Below are 7,181 nucleotides of genomic sequence, written 5' to 3' on the forward strand. Positions count from 1 at the left end.
GACACATACAAATCTGTGAAAGATATTCTTATTTTTGTCACTCTCTGACATCACTATCCATGGAAGGTAACAAGATCTTTCACTTTTACATCTATTTTAGGAGAATCTCATTCATGCCAGAGCGTGAACAAATATAAATATACACTTCACTTACATACCAATACCAGCGACAAGCACAAGGGGGGATCCTGTTCTGTTAGATTAGTAACAATAAAAAATGCCTTATTCGTTCATAAAAGCAATTCTTAATGAATGTCGACTTTTCATTTTTTTGTAATAAATGTAATCTATTTTAAAAATAAAATATTATTTCCACACACAAACACAATGGGGGTAGAGAAGAGAGAGGTACATATACAAAATTTGAGAGAGAAACACTAAGGGAACAGAGTTGATGTGACATGAGAACGAGGACAAGAGACATAAATGAGATGCACATAGATAGGGGGAGAAAAGAGTCAGCGGTGGGGGCTGGGGAAAAAGTGAAAGTGTCGGACTCACCTGATTAGATGTGGAGGTGGGATCCATGTTGTCTAAACTAACTGGCAGCGTGCTGCCTTCTATGGCAGCTCGTGGTGTGGTGTGCAAGAAGGGATGTCCCTTTTAGAAGGTGGGGCCACCAGAGCATCAGCAGTAGGCTGAACGGCTCCTCTGCCTTCATCTGGCAGCCCCATAACATCACTGGGGCTGCCGGACTACAAAACAACCTCCAGTGAGGTCAAGTACTGGCCTCTGCATACTGGAGGTGAAGGTGGAGATTCCAGTATCCGGGGGTTTCCAGGTAACTAAGTGCGCACCTGCATACACTGGGCCTAATTCATTAAGGAAAGTAAGGCAAAAAATTGAGTAAATGTTCACTTGAACAAACCATGTTACAATGCAAGGGTGCAAATTAGTTTACTATTTTGCACATAAGTTAAATACTGGCTGCTTTTTCATGTAGCACACAAATATTTGAAAGCTTTATTTTAGCACTGAAATTTAAAGTTGATCTAGGACATGCCCTATCCCAACTATAAATCTGTCCCCACATTTTAAATTTATCACCCCCTGCAATGCAATATAGTTTTGCTAAGGTGCAAAGTTACTCATTTTTTTTTTGCTTTTCCTGTCCTTAATGAATAAGAACTACTGTGTTTGAATGATGTCTACTTATTCTCTACTTCTTTGCTGCCTTCCTCCATCTTGGTTTCCTCAGGCACAGTGATTACACTGCACACAACACACTGAGGCATGGTTGTAGTAAGTATATTCCCAATCCTGCCCTACACCCATGCAAAGAGGCAGAAACACAGCAGTGTGACAGACTGACAACTTTTCCTTTTCCCATTTATTTAAAGAAATTATATATTATAATTAAGAAAAAATGAGGTATGTCAATATATAATAAAATAGAAAAAAAGTTAAAATGTATAATTTCCCTGTCAGCAACTAACAGTCATAATGTATGGATATTACATTACTTGAAGTTACGTGACCTGTATAAAAGATTCCAGCCTGAGGCCTCATGCTTTTATTGGAAACAAAAATTCCTCTGTGACTTCCAATACCTTTTTATATGTTACAATAGGGGCTTATTATCCCAGCTATATTTTCCAATGTACTGCGTGGATTTGGATAACACAATTGAGCTGTCTAAAATGCAAACTGAAACATTTGAGATTTTATTTTCCTAAAAGATGTTCTTGTTTTGGTCATCTTCATTATTTGACAGAAATGGTTATTGTTTACTTCTAAAGAGTGATCTTGATTTTGGGTTAATCATGATCACATAACAGATATAACCAAATATCATTTTTTTCCAGTCCCAAAAGACATTGAAGCCTGTGCTGTTACCTAAAGTGGAATGAAGTGGTTATTACAGTTTGTATTACTACTGCTATGTCTGGCTCTGCGGAACTTTGTGGCACCTTATCAATAAACACTAATTATAATAATTACCAACATACTGCCATTAAGCTGCTGCGCTATAATATAGTAAATTTACTTGAATAGTTGCTACTACAGTAACCTGCCATGTCATGCTGTAAGACTTAATAATTAAATATCACAACCTACAGAAGTACATTATTCAGCTTACCTTCTCCCTTCATTGTCTTTTCCCCCATGTATATTGCTAAGTAAAACAATCTCCTCTAGCTGTATTTTCTATTCAGTTTATAGGCTTTAAATAGAGCTTACACTGGAATGTTTGGCAGCTGCTGGCACTAACAATACCAGTCCACTTGCACAATTATTCAGAGGTTTCAGGAGGTGTGGTTAGATTATCTTTTGACACAAGATTAACACCTACTTAAAAAAGCAACATTTTGGTTCTGTATGTATTAACATAATGCAACATCCATTTAATATGTACTAAGATTTAAAGTATCTATTGGTAAGTATTAGAACTAGAAAGTCTTGGTATGTTTTCAAATTAAAAACCTCACAAAAGTCTCGTCCCATTTACCATAGTTGAAAGAGAACCTCTTTACTGAGGGACATGTGACCCCATGATCTCACCACACTCAACTGAAGCAGTTCAGAAACTAAAACACATAGCATGTAAATGATTCTAAACCATAGTACTCCGTGAACTTGGAATGTCACAATTTCACATTAACTTTTGCATCTAACTTATTTAAAAAAAAAACAAAAAAAAAAAAACACTCAAAACCAGTTGTTACGTGTACAATATTGTTTAAAGCAAACATTTTGAACTAAGAAACATATGAGCTAGGTCTATCCATTTGTTTGAAATTAAATATTTACTTGCTTTAACCGTTATGAAAAATTCCCAACTGCAAAGAGCAAATTTCTATTGGTATTATACTGTAGATTATTTGTCATTTGTTTCTCAACTTGAATTGACAGACATCTTTCTAGTTAACCTCAAAATACTGTGTCACAGCAGGACAAATATATCTAAGCATAGTGTTTGCCCATTGTTTTATTCAGTGTACCTAAAAGTACTATGGAAAGATTTAACGTAACTTCTGTAGATACATTTGTTTTAGCATAACTTCTATTTGCCCCACAAAAGTCTAAGATTTAGAAAATATTCTAAAAGCCGGACACACAACTGCTGCTTGACAGTGGGGGGTTACTGTACTATACTGTTCTCATAAACAGTGATTTAGGTTATTTTCAAAACGCCTGATCTATTAAAGGAAAATTGCCAGGAAAGTCAAAAGTTTTTAATATCTTAAAAAAAAATCTCCAAACATCACAAAAAAATCACTGAGATATCAATTTCTGCAAGGCTAAGTCTAGATCACGGGTAATCTATGAAAGATCAATTCAGTAAATCACCATTGAAAAATGTCAAATATAAACTCACTGGTTTCAGGTACTCTACTTTGCATCCAAACCAATGAGATGAGTGAGGGGGAAATCTTTATGAATGTACAAAGCTCTTTCCATTCACTTTCATAGGCGACACATTTCAATGGTGTTCCTGTATGTAGTGCACAAACCATTAAAGTTAGTATTAAAAGCTCCAATAGTAAATAAAATATAAAAATCAGGTAGCACCTCTCCCATAATTCCACAACCAGCTCTTGCAGCAAACATCTGAGCTGGTTTCCCCTGTATTGTGGAGATCACAAGTGTGAAAACTAGCCTCCAACAGATTTGCACTGGTCTGGTGCATCTACGGGGGCAGGCATGCGGAAAACTTGGACTTTCAGTTCCACTGAGTGACAAAATAATGTTTGAATGCTGACAATGACAATAGCAGAAGGGGGGTTGCAGCAGTACTTGCTTTGCATTGCGGAGATATCTCTGGAGAAACCAGTGAATCCTATCTGCAGTGGGGATATGACCAACGTTATGACCAACATTAGCAGTGCTATCACTGGCATTAAACCTCTGATAGTTAGTGTGAAAGTAAAAAAACGCCCTAGCTCTGCCAATAACACCCATTTTTGCAGATATACAACTTTTCTCCATGATAAACAGTCCCCTTAGTGCACATGTGTTTTACACCCAGTCAATAGCTACCAATAGGTCTTGTTTTTGGGATTTCTATCTGTAGAAATGGGTGGTAACATTTCAGATAATAAATTAACTCACCTGTGTATGATTAAAGAAATCCTGAAATCATGAACTGTTGGTAGATCTTGAGGACTGAACTTGAACACCTCTGTCTTAGTGACTGAGAATAGATGCTAGAAAACAGGAAAATACGCATTGTAAACAGGAAAACACGTATTGTAGTAGATTAAGGCATTAGTTTATGTGTAGTTTCCTTTAGCAAATTTCACTTCACAGTCAGTACATTTTAATCTAGAACTGAACTACTGTCATCGTAGCTTGTCCTTCAGTTGAACAGAGCAAGTGGAAGTTATTTTCATCACGCGGTATGTACCACAAACAATGTCTGCTGACCTTAACAACTGGGAGCTTTCCAGACCTTTTGTAATTTGAAGCTAACCAAGGTCACTCACAAAATATTATCTCTAAGACAACAAATGATTGTATGTGCCCTGCTCTTCTGAAATCCACACATATATATCCCATCTTTTATCTCAGAGAGTATAAAAATATAATTATAAAACAAAACATTATTAATTTGTGGTGTTTGTTACCAAAGATAGTTCAGTGGTACATGATAGGAAATTTTCAGCTGCAAAAAATATTCATGTCTCATTGAAACTAACAACACACACTGAGCCTAATGTGGATGCCATTCAATTCTACTAGGAATTGTCCCTACTACAGAGCTTAAACAGGAGAGAGACTGACCATATCAAATATTATTATTATTATTATTATTATTATTAATTTTTGTTTATAGTGCGCCACAAGGTGTCCGTAGCGCCGTTCAGGGACAAACAATATCACAGTACAAGGTGAGACAGCACAGTACAATTAACAATAAGCATAGTAACTCAGGAAGCTCAAACCACAGCTAGAGAGAGGGGCTGGGTGGATGGGGGAGAGGGAAGATCCACATATACTGGTAGACGAAGCCCAAGAAGGACGGCGCGGATGACAGGTAAGAGCCACAGATCATTGGAGAGAAAAGCGAGAGGGGTGGAGGGCAGAAGGTCCTCGAGGAGGAGGGCTAAGTTAGAAGTGGTGGAAACAGGAAAAGAGATGGCCCTGCTCAAAGGACCGTACAATCTAAGGGGAGGGGTAAACAGACAGAGACACAAAGGTGAGAGGGAGAGAAGGGGGGAACGGATGCTGAATCAAGGAAGGGGGAAGAAGGGGGAGAGGTAGAGGATAAGGTATGCAGTTAAATGGGAAACTGGAAGGCTTTCAGAAAAAGGTGGGTTTTTAAAGCCCGTTTCAAACTGGACAGATTGGGGAATGTTCTGATGGAGCGAGGGAGCTTGCTCCAGTGGAGGGGGACAGCACGGGAGCAGTCTTGGATACACGCATGAGAGGAGGTAATCAGAGGGGAAGAGAGGCGACGATCGTTGGCAGATTGCAGAGGGCGGGATGGAGCGTGAATAGAGATGAGGTTGGAGATGTAGGGAGCAGTGGAGGGCCTTGTATGTGAGTGTGAGCAGCTTGAACAGGATTCTGTAGGGGAAGAGGAGCCAGTGAAGGGCTTGGTAGAGGGGGAGACAGAAGAGGAGCGGCGAGAAAGGAAGATTAGCCTAGCGGCTGCATTAAATGCAGAGTATAGCAAACTACATATACATAAAATACAAATATCAACTTTAAATTTCAGTGTACAAATAAGCTATCAAGTATTTGTGTGCTACAGGAAAAAACAGTCAGTATATAACTTATGTGCAAAACAGAAATCTAGTTTGCACCCCTTGCATTGTAACATGGTTTTGTTCAGGAGACTGATATAAGATACCTCTTCATTTAAGATCCTTAATGAATCAGACCCTAAGACATTAAGGAGTTGTAGGAAGTGCCCAGGGGTGTAACAAAATCTATAGCAACTCATGCAGTATTTGTGTGTCAGGATCTTACACTATGAGCAGGAACACAGTATATAAGGGCAGATTTGCCCAAGTTAATAAGTGTGACTGCTTAAAGCACCTGTAAGCCATTAGCCTACAGTGGTTGGAAAATGAATTAGGATTTTTTTAGTTTCTTGTAAAATTTTGATAACAATGGTAAATACACATATTTAATACTTTATATAAACTTAATTTTTTATTTATTGGCCCATGTTAGGTGTTTTTTCCTCATTGCTGGTGTCAGTTTTGGTTTCTTGACTGGTCGTCAAGCTCTAAACCCAAACTTTGCACGGTGCCTCCGAACAGTTTTTAAAGAAACATTAGCTCCTGCTTCCTTCCACATTGTTATAACACGATTTCCTGGTCATTTTCGGTTCTCTGTTGCAATTTTCTTGAGTAATCTGTCCTGTCTGAGCGTAGTTTTCTGACTGCTTTTGCGCCAGGAAAGTGGTTTAGCCAGGTTGTGCTGCCACCTGGTGGAACAATATAGCAACAAACTGCCTAAATTAAACTATTATGTTCTATGTTCATATGATAGAATATAAATCAGAACATACGTACAATATTTTCACTATATTTAAGATACAAATCTTTAATAAAATGAAAGTTTAAAAATTCATTGTCCAACCACTGTACTTACAGAGAGGTGTTATGAGTGGAGTTGAAAAGGGAATGGGACCGTTTCAAATGTTGCTGAATGGCTCCTTTATTCCTTTTTTTTTTCATCTAACATTACCCATGTAATTATTTGGCTACTTATTAAGTCCAAATTGCCTATATCAGCAGTAATCCAATCTTTGGAACTCCGGCTGTTCCCCAACCTTCAGTACTTCAAACGCTCACTCAAAACTCACCTTTTCAAGCTCACCCATCCTACCACCTCCTGACCATCTTATCCATCGACTTCTCTTCCTTCACCAGCCATCTGCATTTTCTCCAACTTGTTCCTACTGTCTCTTACCAACCATCCCTCAAGAATGTACGCTGTCAAGGGCAGGGTCCTCTCTTCCAATTGCCCCATGTCTGTCTACTGTCTGACTCCCTCATACATCTTGTCATGTCTTTTGCTGCACTCTGTATGAGTCCCTATATCTGTGCTGCTTATGTGTATTGCCTCATCTATTTGTTTCATTGCTTCATTAGCCGGAACTATGGAATCTGCGGTGCCTTATAAATAAATTATTATTATAATATAATAATAATAATAATAATAATAATAATAATGAGATCAGTCTTTAGGACTGCTCATTGAAACATTACTGTGCAGATGCAATA

General features: G+C 38.1%; 1 long non-coding RNA gene across 1 annotated transcript; it reads right to left on the reverse strand.

Annotated features, from left to right (window-relative positions):
• Positions 1-3,357: 3,357 nt before the first annotated feature.
• On the reverse strand, positions 3,358-6,886 carry LOC142142715 (uncharacterized). Its single transcript, XR_012689297.1, has 3 exons — positions 6,761-6,886; positions 4,054-4,148; positions 3,358-3,436 (listed from the first exon to the last, which is right to left on the reverse strand). It is a non-coding gene; the product is annotated as an uncharacterized LOC142142715 (long non-coding RNA).
• Positions 6,887-7,181: the final 295 nt, after the last annotated feature.

Source organism: Mixophyes fleayi, chromosome 3 (assembly GCF_038048845.1).
Source record: "Mixophyes fleayi isolate aMixFle1 chromosome 3, aMixFle1.hap1, whole genome shotgun sequence".
In the NCBI taxonomy this organism is placed as follows: domain Eukaryota; kingdom Metazoa; phylum Chordata; class Amphibia; order Anura; family Limnodynastidae; genus Mixophyes; species Mixophyes fleayi.